The following is a 24003-nucleotide window of genomic DNA, read 5'->3' on the forward strand; positions in this document are numbered from 1 at the left end:
GGAGACCTACACACCGTCCTTACACATCTGGAGAAGAGGGATGCTTATGTGAGAAATCTGTTTTTGGACTACTCAGCATTCAACACCATAATTCTCTCCAGGCTTGACAAGAAGCTCAGAGACCTCAGCCTTCACCCTGCCTTGTGTAGCTGGATCCTGGATTTCCTGTCAGATCACCGGCAGGTAGTAAGAGTGGGCTCCCTCACCTCTGCCTCTCTGACCCTCAACATAAGTGCCCCTCAGGGATGTGTCCTAAGCCCCCCCCCCCTTACTTACTGTGTACTCATGACTGTGTCGCCACCCACAGCTCCAGTCTGCAAATTAAATTTGCCGACGACACTACACTGATTGGCCTAATCTCAAATAATAATGAGGCAGCCTACAGAGAAGAGGTTATCATTCTGACACAGTGGTGTCAAGAAAACGACCTCTCTCCCAATGTCGCAAAAACAAAGGAGCTGATTGTGGACTACAGGAAGAATGGAGACAGGCTAGCCCCAATTGCGATCAATGGATCTGGAGTTGAGAGGGTGAACGGCTTTAAGTTCCTCAGCAAAACATCACCGAGGATCTCTCGTGATCTGTACATACTGGCTGTGTGGTGAAAGAGGCACAATGGTGCCTCTTTCACCTCAGATGGTTGAAGACGTTTGGTGTGGGCCCTCAAATCCTAAGAAAATTTTAATGGAGCACAACTGAGAGCATCCTGACTGGCTGCATCACTGCCTGCTATGGGAACTGCACTTCCCCCAATTGCAGGACTCTGCTGGAGAGTGGTGCAGACAGCCCAGCGCATCTGCGAACCTCCCACTATTCAGGACATTTACAAAGACAGGTGTGTAAAAAGGGCCCGATGGTTCATTAGAGACCCGAGTCACCCCAACCGCAAACTGTTTCAGCTGCTACCATCCGGGAAACAGTACTGCAACATAAAAACCAGAACCAACAGGCTCCGGGACAGCTTCTTCCACCAGGCCATCAGACTGATTAATTCATGCTGACACAACTGTATTTCTATGTTATATTGACTATCTGTTGTACATACTATTTATTGTAAATTACTATAAATTGTACATTGCACAATTAGACGGCGATGTAACATAAAGATTTTTACTCCTCAAGTATATGAAGGATGTAAGTAATAAAGTCAATTCAATTCAACTTAATTCTTCCCTATAATGCCACAGATACATGGAGTTGTACAGCAGAGAAACAGGCCCCTCAGCCCACAAAGTCATAAACACCCTTTTCCACTCACCCTAAACTAGCCTGTTTCATTCTCCTCACGTTAACAGCAGCTCCCTTCAGGTTTTACCACACATCTGCTACTGAGAGTCATAGAGTCAAACAGCATGGAAACAGGCCGTTTGGGCCAAATGATCTACAAAACCAAGTTTTCCATCGAAGCTGCTGTCATTGGCCTGCACGTGGCCCATATATCTCTAGACCTTTTCTATCCAAATGTCTTTTAAATGTTAATATACCTGCCTCAATCACTCCCTCTGGTAACTCATTCCATACATCTAGCACCTTCTGGGTAAAGACATTGCCTGTCAGATTCATACTAAATCTCTCCATTCCCACCCTAAACCTATGTCCTCTAGTTCTTGGTTCGGCAACCATGGGAACTGGAGGCAATTTGGTTAGCCAGCTACTAATCCTCATGTCCTTGTGATGTAGGAGGAACCTGAGGCACACGGAGGAAACCCACACCAGCACACACACAGCAACAAATCTCTAGATTTGGGGGCAGCAGCTTGACCAAATGTGCTTCTGAACTTCTTCATGACTCTCTCTCTCCCCCTCTCCTTCATTCCTTCAGTCATCTCAGCAGATACTTATTTCAATCGGACGGTGAAGGGAGACAGCTAATCGGCAGTTTGCCACAATACTGTTTAAAAAATAACACCCTCATCCATGAAGGTGCATTTGTTACCAACCCCGATTTAATCATCCTTGTGAGGGTGTCCAGGTAGGACATTCCTGCTAAAACCCTGCGAACCGGTCCCTCCAGCTCAGCTGTTCCAGAATCCCAGCCGTCAGCGCGCTTGTTTAATATTAACACTGAAGCACACTTGTCGCTCTGGTTAACATTCGGTTGAGTGCCACCCTTGTCATTTGCGAGTGAGACCTCTAATTATACACGATTGTGAGGTCTGATCTAACTTGTAAAAATGTAATTATTTTAAATCATGTTCAACAACACATAAAATAAGAGCTATTTGCACTAATTTATCTGGAGTTAGATCTGAGTGTTTGCGCTTTAAATGAAATAGGTATCATATAAAGTGGGTGGTGGGTGGAGCTAAAGTATCTACCAAAGGAGGTGTAAAGCGCTCCTTTCCTCTGCTAGCAGCAGGTCACCCTTGGGCAAGGGTAGTATCTGTTAGTGTCCTTGATCAGGGTCACGTGCAGCAATGGGAGCAGCTGGTGGATGCTTGTAGGAGCAGCTGGTGTATGTCTCAAGTCCTGGTTACGTGACCACTGATGACAGGCACACAGTCTCTGAAGAGTATTGATAATGGCTGGGGTCACCTGTCTTGTAAAGACGCTGTGCAGAAGAAGGCAATGGAAAACCACTTCTGTAGTAAAATTTGCCGAGAACAATCATGGTCAAAGGCCATGATTGTCCTCATCATATAATTATAATAATGATGACCATATACAGTAAGGATATCATTCCTTGCTTCCCATCTCACCTTCATACCTGATTTGTCATTGCATATCCAGCTGCGACAATTAGTCTGGAAAAGAAAATCACTGTTGTTACTAGACAAATTACCTGAAAACAGAGTAGAAACGAACAGCTTATTTTTGATTTGGCAGCTTATGACTAGAGGTACAACAGGGATCGGTGCTGAGCTCCTGTCTGTTTGCAACCTGTATCTGTGAATTGCATGAAGGCATATCATCAATATATCTAGGTTTGGTGATAATATGAAGCTCAATCTCAATGTAAGCGAGAGGAGGGTGCAAAGAGGCTTCAGGGAAATAAATGCAAGCAAAATGAAGAGAGAATTAGACTTTGCCCTGGCCTCTAATTCCCCCACATCCCTGTCCCTAAACCTTAAGGCAATCGCCTGTCTGTCCTCAAAACCATCCTTACAAACCTGAAAGCAACATTGCTGTGGGTGGCTAGGCCATACAGAAAGCTATGGATATTGCCCACTGGCATTAACCAATGGGTGATCCCAGTGATGTTACTGAGACCCAATGGGCTTACAATGAAGAAAACTTCTAGACAAGGATTTATGATGAAAAGGGCTGAACAATAACAGGGAAGACAATTCACTTAGTGTGTGCTGCCAGTGGGATTTTGTTTTAACAAAATATTCCTGGGTGGTATACTCTGGATGCACAGCATCTAATTTGCATATGGCAAGGCCATTCAATAATCAGGTAAATTGTAGCTTAATTAGGACACCGATTTTATTTTAACACATCATGGGATTGATTACACCCTCTTGCAGTGCAGAACTCCATAGCTGACACAGTGTCAACTACCTCCCTAAGAGACAGAGTTACTACAAATTGCTCAAAAAGTTGGCAGAATCTGGTTTAATGACTAATGAGAGGGAACGTTTTTGGCATTATTTGACTGTGCAGTGGCTAACAGAGATGCAGGCTACATGGGAAACTCAGATTACCACCTCCACTTATCATTAATTAATAAACACGTAATCATATTTTGATTCAGTACTGTTTTTCAGAGGATTGGTTGATTAAAATACACTCAATGATATATAGATTCCCTTTAAGAATGAAACTGATTTTGACTTTTTCCTAGTCTTTTTGTCGATTGTTTTAATGAAGGTTGAGCAGTTTGGAGATCTAAATCAACATGAACAAGTGAAATAAGTTAATTATTTCGATCGTTTCAAACTGGCAAATATGATGAATTTCTAAAGTACTCATCTGGATTAAGTTGCTTAAAATAAGCTACCTTTATTTCAGAATTCAACAGAGGAAAAGATAAAAAGAGTATTAACATCCATCATGGTAATTTATTGTCTGTTGAATATTAACCTTCGATGATTGACTGACAAACTTCCTTGGATTTTGAATGGTAAATGTAACATTGATGGTCAAATGCTCCACCTGCTGGCCCACCCCAGTGGTGTGAGCACTCAGAGATCAGCAAAGGGCAGGAGCAAAGAAAGCTTAAAGCAATCTTGAACTGTCTCATCTCTCCTGCTGACAATGGCATCACTATTTCCACCCCCATCACCACCCCGTGCCATTTGTTACAACTTAATCAATCTGAGTGGTATAAAGACACCTCCTAATACTCTCTGCCTTTAAAAGAAATCAGATATTGAAGTCATCTTCTGTCCCAAGGGATGGCTTAAGAAGCAGACTTCATGAAATATCAGCTTATATCAAATAACAATTTATGGACCATTGTAAAATAAATGCCTTGATCCTTACAAGTGCAAATTTAATGTCATTTGCAAGACCTTATGACAAGCTGACATGAGTTCATATGAGATGGCATGAGAACTGACTCATCAACCAGTTTCCCTCCACCATCACCCTCCTCCGTCTGGCTTTCAACCAGTTTCCCTCCACCACAACCCTCCTTCACCTGCTACAGCAGGTCCTCACCGTCAACAATTTTTCCTTTGGCTCCTCCCAATTTCTCTAGACTTGGGGGGGGGTTGCCATGGGCACCCACCTCGGCCCCAGCTATGCCTGCCTTTTTTTATGGCTATGTAGAGCAGTCCATGTTGCAAGAATTCCGCAGTATTGCTCTTAACTCTTGCTCCACTACCTTGGCGACTGCATTGGTGCTGCTTCATGCACCCATGCTGAGCTCGTCAATTTCATCAACTTTGCCTCTAACTTCCAACCTGCCCTTAAGTTCACTTGGTCCATTTCTGACACCTTGCTCACCTTCCTCAATTTCTCTGTCTCTATCTCTGGAGACAAAATGTCAACCGACATATTTATAAACCTACCGATTCCCATGGCTATCTTGACTATACCTCTGCCTTCCCTGTCTCCTGTAAAAATACTATTCCCTTTTCTCAGTTCCTTTGTCTCCACCGCAGGATGAGGCTTTCCTTTCCAGGACATCAGAGATGTCCTCCTTCTTCAAAGAATGGTGTTTCCCTACCACCACCATTGATACTGCCATCACCAACATCTCTTCCATTTCCTGAACATCCCTCTCACCCCATCTTCCTGCTGCCTTAACAGCAAGAAAGTTCCTCTTGTCCTTACCTACCACCCCATGAACCTCTGCATTCAACACATCATTCTCTGTACTTTTACCATTTCCAAAAGGATCCTACCACCAAATACATCTTTAATTACCCCCCTCCTCCACCTTCTGCAGGGATCACCCCCTCCGTGATTCCTTTGTCTATTCGTTCCTCCCCACTAATCTCCCTTGCTGCTCTGATCCCTGCAAGCAGCCAAAGTGCTACACCAGTTTATACACCTCCTCTCTCACTTCCATTCAGGGTCCCAAACAGTCCTTCCAGGTGAGGCAACACTGCTGGGGTCATCCATTGTGTCCAGAGCTCCTGATGTGGCCTCCTCTACATTGGTGGGACCCATCATAAATTGATGGACTGCTACATCAAGCACCTCCACTCCATCCACCAAAAATGCAACTTCCCGCTAACCAAACTTTTTAATTCCAACTCCCATTCCCATTCCATGGTCTCTTCTTGTCCCACGATGAGGCCGCCCTCAGGATGAACGCCTCATATTCCATCTGGGTAGCTTCCAACCTGATGGCAGGAATATTGATCTCTCCTGGGAAAATAAATCTTTCCCTCTTCCTCTCCACTTCTTCTATTCCCTACTCTAGCCCCTTACCTCCTCTTCCCTGCCTATTACCACCCCCCCTTTTTCCTATGGTCTACTCTCCTCTCCTATCAGATTCCTTCCTTTCCAGCCCTTTACTTACCTACCCACCTAACTTAAGGTAAGACCTCGAGCTATCCTCCTTCCCCTCCACCAACCTTTTTTTTCTGGCATCTTCTCCCTTCCTTTCCAGTCCTGAAGAAGGGTCTCGGCCCAAAATGTCGACTATTTATTCATCCCCAGAGATGCTCTCTGACCAGCTGAGTTCCTCCAGCATTCTGTGTGCCTTGCGTGAGAACCTTGCCTCTCACTTATCCCAGCCCTTAACTTCATCCTTCATTCGAAGCAGTTTGTCTCAGTGAGATGCTCTGGAATGGAGAGCAGGACCTCTGACTTTGCCCAGTTTGGAATTCTCCACATACATGGGTTAGTTGGCAACCAGGATTTGTTGCAATGTTCACAGCACTTACATGCAGTACTGACACTTAGAGGGGAGCTGTCAGTATCAAGGAGGTTGCGGAGGGGGGGGGGATAAAATGTTGGTGAAGAAGAGAATCAGAAAAAGAACAAAACTTCATATAGTTCATTTCTAATTGGCTATCCCCCTACTGCTTGTAGGTTTACCCTTGGAAAATAGAGACCCAGTTTGTCAACGCCATTGTACCTAGACTTTTGCACTGGATGAAGAGGGAACGCGAGAGCGCCAAGAAGCAAAAACCACTTATTGTTCCTTCCACTTGCCCTGTCACTTAACGCCCCACCCACACTGAAACCAACTGTTTATTTCCATCATCTCCATCCTCGTTATGACTACAAAACTGGTGCAGAACTCACAGCAGTTATGTCTCACCTACTGTAGAAAAATATTATTGTTTAGCAATTGAAGGTGACAGGCTGCATCATAATGGAGGGTGACTGTGTTTCCACTTCCCCTCAGTATGACTGTAATATCTCACATTTCCAGTAAATGGTGTTGAATGGGCTATGTTGTTCTCAGCAATGTTTAAAGTGCTGTCCTTTGAGAGAGATGTTACTGTACAACCTCGCTGGAACTTCAATGTACTTAAAACTTAGTAAGTTATTATTTCTACATCTCAACACCTACTACATTTAAAAATCACTCAAGTACCTTTGGACTGCTGAAAGTGGTGAACATCACTGTTTAAATCAATGCTTCTTTTCTTTATTTCATTTAAGGGAGTAAAAAATTCTCTTCAGAATCAGAATCAGGACCAGGTTTATTACCACTGACATGTGCCGTGAAATTTGTTAACTCACCAGCAGCAGTTCAATGCAATACATAATATAGAAGAAGAAGGAAAAAAAATTAAATAATAATAATAATTAAATAAGTAAATCGATTACAGTACACGTATATTGAATAGATTAAAAACTGTGCAAAAAACAGAATATATGTTAAAAAAGTGAGGTGGTGTTCATGGGTTCAATGCTCATTTAGGAATCAGGTGGCAGAGGGGAAGAAGCTGTTCCTGAATCGCTGAGTGTGTGCTTTCAGGTTTCTGTACATCCTGCCTGATGGTAACAGTAAGAAAACGGCATGCCCTGGGTTCTGGAAACCCTAATAATGGACGCTGCCTTTCTGAGACACCACTCCTTGAAGATGTCCTGAGTACTTTGTAGGCTAGTACCCAAGATGGAGCCGACTAAATTTACAACCCTCTGCAGTTTCTTTTGGTCCTATGCAGTAGCCCCTCCATACCAGACACTGATGCAGCCTGTCAGAAAGCGCCCCACGGTACATCTATAGAAGTCTTTGAATGTATTTGTTGACATACCAAATCTTTTCAAACTCCTAATGAAGTATAGTCGCTGTCTTGCCTTCCTTATAGCCGCATCGATATGTTGCAAACAGGTTAGGTCCTCAGAGATCTTGACACCCAGGAACTTGAACCTGCTCACCCTCTCCTCTTCTGATCTCTCAATGAGGATTGGTATGTGTTCCTTCATCTTACCCTTCCTGAAGTCCACAATCAGCTCTTTCAGCTTACTGATATTGTGTGCAAGGTTGTTGCTGCGACACCACTCCACTAGTTGGCATATCTACTCCTGTACGCCCTCTTGTCACCACCTGAGATTCTACCAACAATGGTTGTATCATCAGCAAATTTATAGATGGTGTTTGAGCTGTGCTTAGCCACACAGTCATGTGTATATAGAGAGTAGAGCAGTGGGCTAAGCACACACCCCTGAGGTGCACCAGTGTTCATCATCAATGAGGAGGAGATGTTATTACCAATCTGCACAGATTGCAGTCTTCCAGTTAAGAAGTCGAAGACCCAATTGCAGAGGGAGGTACAGAGGCCCAGGTTCTGTAATTTCTCAATCAGGATTGTGGGAATGATGGTATTGAAGGCTGAGCTATAGTCGATGAACAGCATCCTGACATAGGTGTTTGTATTGTCCAGGTGGTCTAAAGCCATATGGAGAGCCATTGAGATTGCATCTGCTGTTGACCCATTGTGGAGATAGGCAAATTACAATGGGTCCTGGTCCTTGCTGAGGCTCAGTCTAGTCATGACCAACCTCTCAAAGCTCTTCATCACTGTCGATGTGAGTGCTACCGGGCGATAGCAATTAAGGTAACTTCCCTCATGGACTTCAGCTTCATGGGCTATTCTTCCCTCACCCTTCACTGTGAATTAACCGAACTGGCATTTGTTGTTGGTGGGATCTTGCTTTGTGTATTAAAATACCTGCTATACTCCCAAGTAATCTCTTGCAGGTGAATCCAGATGAAAGGCCACTACCACTGTATTTAAGGCAAGTTTAAGCAACAGGTAAAGGAACAAATTGTTATAGAATGTTGGAAAGAGAACCTACAGAGAAAGATGGTAGAAAGTGAACACCAGCAGAACCATGTTCTTTCCATTTCTCATTGACAAAATATTAAGATGTACCTTAATAGAGGAATAGTATGCTCTAAAGTTGAACGACATTCTGTAATTTTAAAAAGCCACTGCATTGCTAGATCACAATTAACTATCTTCTACACCGGGGTGGCCAACCTTTTACATTCCATGTGTCAATTTTTTCACGCACGAGTTCAGATATGCCATACAACTCTTGTTCCCCCATTCAAATCTTGTAAAATATGTTAATATAGACATATTTAACATTTTTACATGATATATTGATTTAATATAAAAACAAAATAAACATTACTTACCTTAATAAGACTTCTGAGTCTGTTTTATTTTCGCTAAGATTTTAATGCTTGGAGTTAAATTGGTTACTGAGAGCAGCAGAGAATTCTTCAAATTTGAATCAGTCAATCGTGACCTCGTTTTGTTTTCATTCAATTTCATGGCTGAAAATGCTTGTTCACATCTGTATGTCGTTCCGAAACGACAGATATAACTCTGGGCAAATTTTCTTAGTTCTGGAAAATGTTCACAGGGTAATGATCACCAGAAATGAATCATGTCAGAAGCATTTGGGACTGAGGGAAGCTCATCAAATTTCATGTTCAATAATGAATTTGTTTTCAAGTCAGTAAGCTCCATTTGTATGTTACTAGGCATCTTCATGATTTTTTGTTCACTAAATGAAAATGGGTTTTGTAAATGCAAGTATGCGGTCTTCTTCTTTAGCAAAATCATGAAAACAACTTTCAAATGACTCTTGCAATAACCTGATTTTTTCAATATATTTTCTAAAATTGCCATTATCTTCAGCACATTCACTCTGCTCTTTTAAGTACGGAAACTGGCTCAAATCCTCATTTTCTAACTGAGAGTTGAACAGTTTTAACTTCATCTTGAATACATTGATATCATTTACTAAGCTAGGAAACAATTTGTTCTTGCCCTGGAGTTTCAAATTTAGATCATTAAGATGGCTGGTAACATCAACTAAAAATGCTAAATCAAATAGCCAGTTGTTATCACATAAAAGGGCCCTTTCCTCAGGCTGCTCATTTTTCTCTTCTAGAAAATTATGAACAGTATTTTTCAGCTTCCAAAATCTACTCAGAACCTGTCCTCTAGAAAGCCAGCTCACCTCACAGTGAAGGACAAGATCGCCCTATTCCAAATCTAACATTTCACAATAATCTCTGAATTCTCATCTGTTTAATCCTCTTGCTCTAATTCTATTCACGCATTTCACAACCAGTAACATAACATGCTGCAAATTTAAAGTTTTTCCACACAGTGACTCTTGGTGTATAATGCAATGATATTTTAGTAGAGGATGATCTAAAAAGTCTTCAAGCAAAGTTGTAGTCCCAGTGGTTTTACCTATCATTGACGGTGCTCCGTCAGTACAAACACCAGCGAGTTTACTAGAATCTAGTTGTAGATTTTCTAGGCATGATTTTACTTTGTCAAATATGTCTGATCCTCTTGTTTTTCCATGAAGCGATTCAAGACAAAGACGCTAAAATTATCATCAATTTCTCTTATAAAAATGCTTAACTGGGCTACGTCACATATGTCAGCAGATTTGTCCAAAGCTAAAGAAAAGCAAGTACAAGCATGGACGAGGTCTTTCAGTTGCTCAGATACATCATGACAGAATTCTTCGGTGCATCTCGTAACTGTTTGCTTCGACAGAGCAATTTCTTCTATTTTCCTTTCGATATTTTTATCACCAAAACATCTTGCAAATATTTGAAGATGAGGCTTAACAATTTCTTCTCCATCAGAGAAAGACTTCAGTTTTTTGGTCAACGCTAAAGCAATTTCGTAGGACGCTTCTGTCTTCACCAAATTTTTACCATCACTTTCTGCTTTTCTTTTGCTCATTTTCTTTTGCACTGTGCTGGGTAACTGAATGTAAAAACAAGGCTTAACTTTTGAAAAAGTACAAAACTGCAAATGTTCACAAAGGACAAACAAAGGCCAACTCCGTAGCACACAAGCGTCATTTGTAAACTGACCGGCACAAACCTGCGACGCACCATTGGTGCAGACGCCTGGCGCCTCAGGATCAAACAATTATCAAACGTGTATTGAACAGTTATGGAATGACTGCAGAACAAAAGTCCTTCTTTCCTAGTTTGACTCATTGAACATTTTTTTAATTGAAAACAGTTTAATGTGAAAGAAGATAACATTTGCCAAAAGATGTGCATGAAATAATAAAATCGCTAAAAATAATTGCTAACTTTTAGATTTATTCTCAGTAAATCCCATTTCTAGCTCTAAGCTACTTGAATTCCTGTTATAGATTTTTTTTTCTACAAATCCGTTTTTGGTTAATACTTTTTGCATGAGTAGGCTTACTCTTTTATTATTATCACTGGGGTGCAATACTAGTCATCCAATGCTCCACTTTTGATGCAAACACCATAGGTTGTCCATCCCAGTTCTACACTGTGGTTACAAGGAACTTTATCCATTCATGATGGTTTCCCTATCCAAGGAGAATTTCAAAATATGACAATTACTATTAAGAACTCATACAGTGCTTGTGCATTCTTCATGACCACAGTGAAAGTTCAACTTTACTGGTTAAGCCCTTTCTGCTAGTTTGCAATATCACAGTGACAGTATGACACTTAAGATTTGATGAGGAGTTGGAGAGCACATTTTAAAAAAAAATTATTGTGCATTGTTACATCTTGGTGTGAAGTCTGAGCTGCCTGCAGTTAGGTAATCACAGTCAGCTCTCGTGGAGAGAAACACACACAAAGTGCTGGAGGAACTCAGCAGGTCAGGCAGAATCTATGGAAATGAATAAACAGTCGACAGTTCGGGAAGAGACTCTTCTTCTTGTGTAGAGGTGTGAGATTGAGCATGGGCTCTAAGTGTCGGATGAATACACCCAATGGTCAAGAGAAAGGTGGTGCTTCCCCCAAAAAACTTAAATCACCTTTAATCATCTCCTAAGCATGGGTGGTGCACACGGGACAGTTTTCATATTTTTAAAACATTTATCTGTGCCACTGTTACATCTTGGTGTGAAGTCTGAGCTACATGCCGTGAGGTAATCAAAGCTGCATGGTACATAATCCCTAGTGTATCACTCTACCAGATGCCCATTGGTATTAACAGACAGGGTTTTATTTCAAGCAACACACATCAAAGTTGCTGGTGAACGCAGCAGGCCAGGCAGCATCTCTAGGAAGAGGTGCAGTCGACGTTTCAGGCCAAGACCCTTCGTCAGGACTAACTGAAGGAAGAGTTAGTAAGAGATTTGAAAGTGGGAGGGGGAGGGGGAGATCCAAAATGATAGGAGAAGACAGGAGGGGGAGGGATGGAGCCAAGAGCTGGACAGGTGATTGGCAAAAGGGATATGAGAGGATCATGGGACAGGAGGCCCGGGGAGAAAGACAAGGGGGCGGGGAACCCAGACGATGGGCAAGAGGTATATTCAGAGTGACAGAGGGAGAAAAAGGAGAATAAGAGAAAGAATGTGTGTATAAAAATAAATAACGGATGGGATACAAGGGGGAGGTGGGGCATTAGCGGAAGTCAGAGAAGTCAATGTTCATGCCATCAGGTTGGAGGCTACCCAGACGGAATATAAGGTGTTTAGATCCTCTCTTCGACGGGAGTTCAGTGAAACCATCTCTCACTGCACCCCATCTGTAATTTCTTCGTTTAGATCCTCTCTTCAACGGGAGTTCAGTGAAACCATCTCTCACTGCTCCCCATCTGTAATTTCTTCGGCTCTTCAACTTTTCGACCACATTTTGACTCAGACTCGCTATCACAACACATTCTTTCTCTCACTCGCCTTTTTCTCCCTCTGTCCCTCTGACTACACCCCTTTCCCATCCTCTGGGTTCCCCCTCCCAACTTGTCTTTCTCTCTGGGCCTCCTGTCCAATGATCCTCTCATACCCCCTTTGCCAATCACCTGTCCAGCTCTTGGCTCCATCCCTCCCCCTCCTGTCTTCTCCTATCATTTTGGATCTCCCCCTCCCCCTCCCACTTTCAAATCTCTTGCTAACTCTTCCTTCAGTTAGTCCTGACGAAGGGTCTCGGCCTGAAACGTCGACTGTACCTCTTCCTATAGATGCTGCCTGGCCTGCTGCGTTCACCAGCAACTTTGATGTGTGTTGCTTGAATTTCCAGCATCTGCAGAATTCCTGTTGTTAGGGTTTTATTTCAATCTGGGTAAGAGGACTGGTTTGGAATCACAGGAAGATGTGAGTTCTGGAGAGGTGGCACCTACTCTGGCCCTCTGTCTCCCTTTTTTTTCAATGAACACTGAAGCGTATGGTCAGACGGAGTGAGGATTCATTCCTATCAAGGGCCAAGCCAGTGGCAGAAGAGGCTTTGCACTCCAGCAAAGTATAACTAGATCTCCTGCTGAAATGTCACTGTCTTCAGGCAATTTATGGGTGCCTGCCCCAAGCATCTTGTGAGCTGCGGGCAGGCAGCAAGAGGGGAGTTCAGTTTGACTCGCAGCACCTGAGCTGGTGAAGCTTTGGCCTTGCTGGACCATTTCATGGTCCCCAAACTAGCAACCCAAACCCTTTGCTCATTTCTTCACTCCACTCTCAGCAGGTCAGGTGGTTGTACCTCTGAAGAGAGTGGGACAATGTACAGATCCTGGGGCAAAGTGATCCCCAAACCCTCTGTTAGCATCTGCAGAAAGAAAACATGGAATAAGTGGGCAGAGGCCCTGTAGCCCACCTCCTTACTGAAAGATAAAAACAGTTACTGCGGCCTTACTATGCATGTTGGGACTAAAGAGCAACATGCCTTGAACTGGTGGAGAACAGGAGAGAAGGAACAAAGGCTGGAATAGGCCATTCAGCCTCTGGAGTGCGCTCAGCTGTTCAATAAGTTCCCATTAACTGCTAAGTTCCACAGAGATAAAAGCTCTCCGTTTCCATAACTTTAAAGGTAAGGAGCTCTGGAGGCTCATGACCCTTTGAGAGAAGAAATTCCTCCTCACATCCTCTCCACTTCAATGAGCGAGCCCTTATACTAAAATAAAAGTACTGGTTCTGGACTTTTGCATGAGAGGAGACATTGTCAGATTCAGATGCATTATTTATCTCATGTACATCGAAGCATACAGTGCGCTGGGGAAAACCCACGATTGTCACCACACGCTCCTGCGCCAGCATAGCATGTTCACCTTATCCACAGGCAATGACAACAAGAACAGGTCAACAGTAACAACAATAACAGCAAAACACTCCTCGTACCTCCCTCCCACCCACTAGTCCTCTAGCCCCCAGGACAGGCAAGCTCTGGTCTCCAGCTTCCAGTGGACTCAGACTCGAGGACGTTGGACCTTCAACTTCTCTAGCAGATTTGCCGAGACTCACAGACCCAGGTCTCGGCATCCCCTTGGCAGTCCTCTCAGAATACTTTTAACTTCGAGAGGATTGCTTCTACCTACTTCGAACTCCACTGGGTAAGTGCCCTTCGTCACGAGCCAATTCTTGCATTCTAGAAATTAAGCAAGAGAGCCTTCTCTGAACTGGTGCAGGAGACTGTGGACAGAAAGGTGTGAGAGCGGATAGGGGAGTAACGCAATGGGTCCAAAGGAATAGTGCAGGGTAACAGCAGAACTTTCTGTAGCACTTATTGTCTGAAAGGTGACAAACCACTTGCTTTTAAATCAAATCAAATCATTATTCTCACAGTTTGACAAACTGAAGCATTCTTCCTCTTTGATAGGTAGTGCTCTCTGTCGGGTCTCCAGCATTCACACTGTTCTGCGATTCGGAAGCTGAGATCATCATGTGCACTTGCAGTATAACATTGTAAAGGGGTTGATTGGAGAACACACTGCTGTTCCTCAATCAGCTTCATTTGAACGTGAGGATAAATAAAACACAGGTATGAATAGGCATCTATTTGGAAACACAGTCCCTTGCTTTGTGTTGAGAAGTGCAGCCACTCAATGCTTGGTTCATAGTTTTCATATTGTCACATCATGCCATTCTGCCCATTGAGTCTATGGTGGCTCTTCCATCATTCCCAGCAACGCCACACCCCCACTTCATGCCATGCAGGAATGTCCCTCATGCAGTACAAGCCCCATTCTTTTGCTCTTCCCGTACATCAGGGGGTTCCCAACTTTTTTTATGCCATGGACTAATACCATTAAGCAAAGGGTGTGAGGGCCCCAGGTTGGGAACCCCTGACCTTCGTGATAGAGGCAATGCAGCAACCAATTAATCTGAAGAATACTGGATCTTTGGGATGAGGAAGGAAACTGGAGCACTGAAGATGGGGCCACAGGAAGAATGTCTAAATGCTTCGGAGATAACACTGGAGGTCAGAACTGAGTTCTGGCCGCTGCTATGCCACTCGTTGTGTTTGGCCTGATGGTAGTGCAGCGACACAGCTAACAGAGCGGCTATCAGACGGCTTCAGACACCCAGGCGCGCTCTGCATGGAGTTTGTGTGACCACAAGTATTTCCTTTGAGTGCTCCAGTCTCCCACCTCATTCCACAGAAGTGCTAATTGGCCACTGTAACTTACAGCTCAGGTGTGGGAGCAAGTTGTAGGATTGAGGGAAAGTTGGTGAGAGCGTGGGGAGAATAAAATGGGATTAATGTAGGATTGATGCAAATGGGTGCTTAATGCCTGGCATGGACTCCATAGGCCAAAGCACCTAGTTCCATGCTGAATAATTCTGCAACTTTATGGCAGAGCAAGTGGCTGACACTAACTGAGAGATGGATAGTTTAACTAGTCCACTGCTCAGCCTGACTGACCCAACTAGAGCATCAGGAGGTTTCAGCCAGAGTCAGAGTCAGGTTTAGTACCACTGGCATTAAAAACAGGCACATCAAAATTATGAGGTAGCCAGGTCCCAGGACTAAACTCCAGCCTGGGTTAACCTAGGTGAGCTCAGAGATGGCCCCATGCTGAGCAGCAATCTTATTATTTAACTCCTTTTCTCTTGGTTTTAAAAGCAGAACTGCACAAACACTTTTTTTTTTGCTGTGAAGAAGGCTGCTGATTGATAACCTTCCTTGCAAAGGATTAGCATTATAAATAGGACCACTGGGGACTGCACATGGACAGAAGTTCTCACAGCCAGAGTCTGAGAGGCCACGGAGGCAGCAGATTATTTGTGTCTTCCATACAACGTCAGTATTGGGGATGAATGGACTATAAACCTAGAAGTGATCCTATTGATCCAACGCACACATGGATTACTTGCAGCCAGAGCCGGGAAGTAGTGCAGTCATGTATGGAAACAGGCCATTTGGCCTTCTAAATCCATGCTGACCAACAAGCACCCATTCGTATGTATTCCATATTATTCTCCCATATTCCCATCTATTCCCACCCCCACCATCATCCCCTCCGCTAACACCGGCTTGATTGAAGCAGAAGTTACGGCAGAGTGGATCCCCACAGGACTAAAACATTGGGTGGCATCCGTTAGTCTTGCGAGACCATGGATCTGCGCCCAGAAAGTCTTGCTTCAGTCTGTGTTGGTAGAGAAGTGTCTGTTGTGGCTGTAGAGGCCCACACGGGAGTGACAGTCTCGGCTGCAGCGACTGCACTTGTAGGCGCTGTCCTCTAGTGTTGTCTTGGTGCTGTTTTTTCAGCGAGTGCGCTTTTCTTCAGCAGCAAGCCCCGGCTTCTATTCTCCTCTTTTTAGACCTCTGCGTAATTCCAGCCTCCAGCGAAAGCGATTGCTTGATATGTCCTCCCACCTCTCGACGTTCATGTTCAGTGACTTCATGTCTCTCTTGCAGACATCTTTGAAACGAAGATGGGGCCGCCCTTGTGCTCTCTTGCCGGAGGCCAGTTCCCCATACAGCAGGTCTTTCGGGATCCTCCCGTCTGACATGCGGTGAACGTGGCCCAGCCAGCAGAGATGGCATTGTTGGAGCAGGGTGACGAGGCTGGGTATCTGGGTACCTGGGCGCGGGCCAGGAACTCATTGTTGGTGACTCGGTCAACCCACTTGATGACCAGGATGAGTCTCAGGCTGCGAAGGTGGAAGGCGTTGAGATGCCACTCTTGTTTGGAGCAGAGGCTCCAGGTCTCGCTGCTGTAAAGCAGTGTGCTGAGGACGCAGGCCCTGTAGACTGCAACCTTGGTGTGTGTCATCAGCTTTCTGTTCTCCCAGACTCTCTTTGTCAGCCTGGTGAATGTTGAGCACAACATATTCACACATTTAATAATCAGAAAAGTTAAAAACTGCGGTGGGGGGAGGTGGTGGATGTAAAGTTTAGGCTTCATTAGCCCCAATCAGTCAGGAGACAAAATTCCTTTTTAAATGTGCTGATACAGTTGTTTTTAAATCATATCACTGCTCTTTACTTCACGCCCTCCCCTGTCCTGATTTCAACTATCACCTGCCACCTTGTACTTCTTCCTCTGCTACCCCGCCCCTCCCCTCACCTTCTTCCTGGCCTGGCCTGCTGAGTTCCTCCTGCATTTTCTCTGTGTTGCTTTGGATTTCCAACATCTGCAGACTTTCTCCTGCTTGTGATTTACTGCTCGTCTTTCCTCATATATAATAACAGAGAGAGAACAAATCTCTTCCTGGATAATATGAAGTCTGGTGTGGGAGTTGTTTCTCTTTCAAAGATAAACTTGCTTCCTTGCCCTGTGTTTTGTCAAGAATATTAATGCTTCATGAATCATTCTTCAAAGGGCAGCTAGAATCTTTTCTGATTCTGTACTTGGCTGGTTACTCAGGCAAACTTTTATAGATGCAGGCAAAAATCTTTATTGTTGGAAGTTAATATTAAATGCAGTTCTTAACACATAAAACACCTGACTTTCAGAAAAATGCATGACGGTGGGAAATTACCTTGATGTAATAAAGCTGCACTGACACAGCATGAGCGCTGTATCACTAACACAATTAATTGGAAGTGATGATCAGCTGGTATTGCCATCTCCAGTAATGAAATGGCTAAAGTAAGCATATCACTACTTGTTTTTCTTCATGTCCAAATATGAAACAAGAACATACCTTTAATGTAAGTCAAAAACTTTGTCAATGGAGTTGGAAATTCCTTGTCACCAACCCTCATAAGTTTCAAGGCTATCTCTCAGGGAGATCTGTGTTATATGACTTGGTTTTATTTGAGCAGCTTTCTCAGAAAAAAAAGAAAATAAAATCCTGTGTCACTGCTGAAAATCTAGAATACAAACATGTTTAAATGGCTCTGTTTATTATCGGAGAATGTATACAACGTACAACCTTGCTTTCACAGACATCCACAAAAAACAGACCCCCAAAAGAATGAATGACTGAAAAACATCAGAACTCCAAAGCCCCCTCTGCCCCTCCTCCGCGCAAGCAGCAGCAAGCGTCAATGTGTCAACCTCCCCTCCCCCTTACCCACTTCAGCAAAACGCGTCATTGCCCACCGCCCACCAAGCAACAGCAAAGTGCCCCAGGGGGACTGTGATCTGCAGCCAGCAAGAACTATTGTTTACCCTTCAGTTCAACGTGCCACAGGCTCTCTCCCTCACTAACAAGGGACAGTGAGGTATACTGTTTCTATTTTACAGTCTCCTGTCTCACTTTTATTCTGACCCGAGAATCGACAGGAAACTCTCCCACCATCAGGAGAAAGAGAGAGACTACAGAGAGCTCCGTCCATATATTCGCCACTGTGAAATCCTGATGTTCTGCCTCCCGTGACACGTCACTCGGCAACACCAGCTTGGAATTGGTCACCTGATGGTTTTGTAGCCAAGTTTGCTGAAAATGCTAAGATAAGTGGAGGGCCAGGTAGTGTTGAGAATGCAGGGAGCCTGCAGAGGGACTTTGACAGATTAGGAGAATGGGCAAAGAAGTGGCAAATGGAATACAGTGTCAGGAAGTGCACATTGGTCGAAGGAATAATGGTCTTCTAAACGGAGTAAATTCAGAAATCGGAGATGCAAAGGGACTTGTGATTCCTTGTCCAGGATTCCCTAAAGTTTAACTCGTTGGTTGAGTCGGTGGTTAGGAAGGCAAATGCAATGCTAGCATTCATTTCCAGAGGACTAGAATATAAAAGCAAGGATGTGATACTGAGGCTTTATAAGCCATTGGTTAGACCACACTTAAAGTATTGTGAACAGTTTGGGGCCCCTTGTCCAAGAGCAGATGTGTTGGCACTGGTGAGGGTCCTGAGGAGGTTCACCAGAATCATCCCAGGAATTAAAGGGTTAATGCATCAGGAGTACTTTGTGGCTTTGGGCCTGTACTTGCAGGAGTTTAGGAGACTCAAGAGGATCTCATTGAAACCTATTGAATAGTGAAAGGCTCGAAAGAGTGGGCATGCTGAGGATGTTTCAGACAATGGGAGGGTCAAGGACCAAAGGACACGGCCTCAGAATAGAAGAATATCCCTTTAGAACAGAGATGAGGAGGAATTTCTTTAGCCAGGGGACGGTGAATCTGTGGAATTCATTGCCATAGATGGCTGTGGAGGCCAAGGAATTGGGTATATTTAAAGCAGAGCTTTAGGACATACTGGGAGCAGCATGGTCAGATCTAAAAATAAGGTGACAACTTGGCAACACAGGACTTTCATTAAACAGCAGAAGTAATATGCCCACACTATCAAATATAAGTTCAGTATTTCTGTCTCATCTCTTTCTGAATGATGGTAAATAAGTAGACAGCTACTTGGAGAAGGAGGCTCCAAGGACATCTCCATCTTCAGTTTTGGCCAGCATGTTGAATTCTAAAGACTCGACTGAAGCATTCACAACCGTGATCAGCCAGAAATGCTGAGTAGGCGATCCACCTCAACATCCCCCTGAGATTCCACCCAATTGAATTAACTTAGTACAGCAAAATCCATGGGGACAAACATAACCCTAACTGTAGTACTGAAAACTTTTACTCCAGAATCAGCTGTCCCTTTGTCCACGTTGTTCCAGTACAGCTCCACTAATGGTATCTACTCAACATTGTGGAAAGTTGCTCAGAAATGCCCTACTTCACAAAAAGCGGACCAATTCCAAACAGGCAATTTTCTACTCAATCAGCCTGCTCTCAAACATCAGCAAAATGGTGGAAGCTGCTGTTGATGTTGCTTTGTTGCTTTCTTAGTTGCCAATACTGATACTGAGCTTGGTTTTGCCAGAAGCACCCAGCTCCAGACCTCATTGTACCCTTGACTGAAACATGAATTACAGAGGTGAAATGAGAGTGACTGATGTTGACAACACAGGAGAAGTTAACTAAGTACCTTGGCAATGCTGAAATCAATGGTGTCAGTAATTTCATTTTATGTCTGCTTTTCCCTGAGTCTGGTCTGAACCCATGCAGATGGATAAAACCAGGTAAGACACACAGAGTAGCACAACTCAGAATTCAATCTATTAAAAACCCTAACAAATGCCACAAATAATATTACACAACATTACCAAAGATAGGATATACAACGTTACAAACAGTTGTACTTTAACAAGACTTCTGTAAGTTCTACCATATATATTTTAACCCATGGATACAACAGCTGGCCTTTCTCTCCCAACAGGGGGTCAACCTTGCTTGTAGTTGCCTTGTAAGGTACGCTTTTGTCTCTAATTATTACTTATTCTCTAACTTTAGATAATTTTAGATAGAACTCATCATGTCAAGCATCAATATTATTCTACCTAGCACTTCATGCATGGAGTCCATTTATTTGTGCCTTTAACTGCAGCTGTTTTTCTTTCTGTCTCTCTTTCACACACACACACGCACACACACCTTCCTCTCTCTTAACACTTATAGAATCCCACTCATGATAATTTGATGAACACAACCTTCCCTTTTGATTGCACCACCTCCCATCCTGTTTACTCAAAAAAAGGATATTTAACACCCAGTGATAACACAAAAAAAGGTGATTTGATGGGAGGAGGTTTCAGTATAGTTTATCATCAGACTCAAATTTGTTTAGCAAGTGTTTCCACCAATATTCACGCCAGTAGATACCTGTTATGGATGGAGCTAAACACATTGATGTATATCTGTTTTTTTGTGCATAGTTTGGCTGACATGTTACGCAAGTGAAACGTTTGTCCTTGAAGTAAACTTCAGATAAAATGCTTCAGGGCTACCTGCCCAGTTCTGCATGACAGATTTAATTCTGCAGTAGGAATTTCAGCCAACCTTTTGGTCAATTTTTGCTTCACTGTCAGTTGCGCTACTATATATATATATATAGACACACACACACACACACACACACACACACACACACACACACACACACACACACACTATATATTCCCTCAATAAATAAATTAAATAAAAAAATAAAATTTCAGCAGAGCAGAAGAGTTGGTTATTGACTTCAGGAAGGGGATCCTGCTTAGATCAATGGTGCTAAGGTCAAGAGGTTTGAGAACTTTATATTCCTAGGAGTGCATATCAGCAATAGCCTGTTTTGGTCCAACTACATTGATGCCGCAGCCAAGAAAGCTCACTAGAACCTCTACTTCCTCCATTCCAATAAATTTGGAATGTCCTCATTGATCCTGACCAATTTTCATCAGGGCACCATAGAAAGCATCCTTTCTGGATACATCACAGGTTGGTATGGCAACTGTTCTGCTCATGACCACAAGAATGCCCATACAGACATTTTCTCCTCTCCTCCTCCCATTGAGTACAAGTTAGAAAGCCTAAGCATACATGCCTCAAATTTCAAGGATAGCTTCTGCCCCACTGTTATAAGGCTATTGAATGGTTCTCTGGTACAATAAGATAGGTTCTTGACACTACCTTGTTATGAGCCGCACCTTACTGTCGACTTGCTCTGCACTTTCTCTGAAACGGTAACACTTTATTCTGCACTCTGTTATTATTCCATTTTTTACTACCTTAATGTGCTGTTGTACTGAATTGATCCGTATGAACAGTAAGCAAGGCAAGTTTTTCTCTCTACCTCAGTTCATGCAACAATAATAAACCAATTTACTAATTTATGCCGCATAAAGGAATAAGGTTCTAGTTGTTGGAGGTTAATAATTCCAGGCCCAGGATGATATCCGTATGAAACCAGCTGCCAATGTGGCAGCTAAGTGACATGAGCTTTGTTTATTGCAGTGGTCACTGGGAACAAAGGAATGGATGGTTGGTCATAAGAATGAAAGCTGTGGAGAAAGATTAAAGAAAGAAAGATCAGCTTTATTTGAAATATGTACACTGAAGCATACAGTGAAATGGATTGTTTGTGTCAAATCACATCAGCGGGGACAGCTTACATGTCGTCTGAATCTTTCACTTCTGGTGGAGAGAATATTGACTGGTTCATCATGGCCTGGTATGGAAACACCAATGTCCTTGAATGGAAAAGCCTATAAAAAGTAAGAGTTACAACCCAGTCTATCACGGGTAAAGCTCTCCCCACCACTAAGCTTCACTCAACTTCACTTACCCCATCACTGAACTGTTCCTGAAAACTACAGACTCACTTTTAAGGACTGTTCATCTCATGCTCTTGATATTTATTGTTTATTTATTTATTCTTCTTATTATTATTGTTTTCCTTTTGTATTTACACAGTTTGTTTCATTTTGCACATTGGTTATTTGTCCTTCCTGATGTGTACAGTCTTTCACTGATTCTACTGTGTTTCTTTGACTTGGGTGGGTGAGAAGGAGCCTCCCTATAGCAGATGAAGAGTCCTTGAAAGTGAACCCATAGGAGACGCCTCCTCATGACAGACATATTATACCAAAACTCTCTGCCTCAGGTAATTAATCTGTATGCCTCACCTGTGCAGAGTAAGCGGCTGGCCATCCTCGAGCTGTTCCCACCACTGTTGACAATGTTTCAGATGGTCATTCTAGTCGGTGACTTCAACTGTATCATCAATGTGACTGGACGATCCATTTGTGTCGACAACAGGCTGGACTGCACCTCCATCTTCTTGATGGAAACAGTTAACATAGCCAAGCTGCGTGACGCCTTCAGCACCCCTGAAGGGTGAGCATTCAATATCAATATCTTGGAAGCTCTTTCCTGAGCACAACAATCAATGCAATCTCAAAGAAAGCATGTCAGTAGTCCCTCCTCATTAGGAGTTTGAGACTGGCACCAAAAGTTCCTATAACTCTCTACAGATGTGCAGTGAAGGGCGTTCTGACGGGTTGCATCAGTGCCTGGTGTTGACCCTCCGATGCACAGGATCACAAGCAGCTGCAGACTCAAGCCAGATATAACATGGACACAAACCTCCCCACCATAATGGGTGTCTTCAAGAGGCGGTGCCTCGAGAAGGTGGCAGCTATCACTAAAGCTCCTCACTATTAGGGACATGCCTTCTTCTTGTTAGTACCAATGGGAAAGAGGTACCAGAGAAGACCCACACTCAATGATTCAGAAACAGCTTCTTCCCCTCCCCTCCATCAGATTTCTAAACTATCAGTGAACCTATGAACACTACGCTGTTAATCCATTTTTGCTCTATTTATTTATTTTGTAATTTATTGTAATTTTATGCTTTTGCACTGAACTACTACTGCGAAACAGCAAATTTCACATGACACACACAAAAATTGCTGGTGGACGCAGCAGGCCATGCAGCATCTATAGGAAGAGGTACAGTCGACGAAGGGTCCCGGCCCGAAACGTCGACTGTACCTCTTCCTATAGGTGCTGCCTGGCCTGCTGCGTTCACCAGCATTTTTTGTGTGTGTGTTGCTTGAATTTCCAGCATCTGCAGATTTCCTCGTATCTGCGTTTTTAAATTTCACGTGATCTAAGTCAGTGATAATAGAGTTGATTCAGATCCTGAATTGCAGTGTAAGATGTGAGCAGGGATCACAGCGGAATATAGAACTGTCAGAGAAGAGGGAAGCAATAATACCACCAGTGGGTGTGTGGATAGCAGGTTGCTGGAAGGGACAGGAAGAGAAGTTGGGCAATTAGCAGTTTAGTAGGAACAAAGTCAAGTGGATTTTATAACAAGATGGGTTTGAATCAAACAAGACAGAAAATGGAAGTGGTAATCCAGAGAAAGCTGTGCACCCGAGGTTATAGAACATGAGAAGATAAGGGAGGGAGAGAAGCCACGGTGACAACTCAAGAGGTGGACACCCACTTTGAGACCGAACAAAGGCCTTTGAGGCTTTTTGATTTGATGAAGCAAAGGGTAGAGGAAGGGCAGGAAGATAAGTCCAAAGGAGATATTTTGTGGAGGCAGATATCAGGATAAAGCAAAGCACTTCAGCAGTAAAAACAAACTGATGGATTACCTCTGTTAGATACGTAGGTTATGACCAATGAAAGAAATGGCTGGAATCACTTAGCACTTAAGTGCAGGGGTGTTTATTAGGTGTG

This window comes from Mobula hypostoma, chromosome 12 (assembly GCF_963921235.1).
Source record: "Mobula hypostoma chromosome 12, sMobHyp1.1, whole genome shotgun sequence".
Taxonomy (NCBI): domain Eukaryota; kingdom Metazoa; phylum Chordata; class Chondrichthyes; order Myliobatiformes; family Myliobatidae; genus Mobula; species Mobula hypostoma.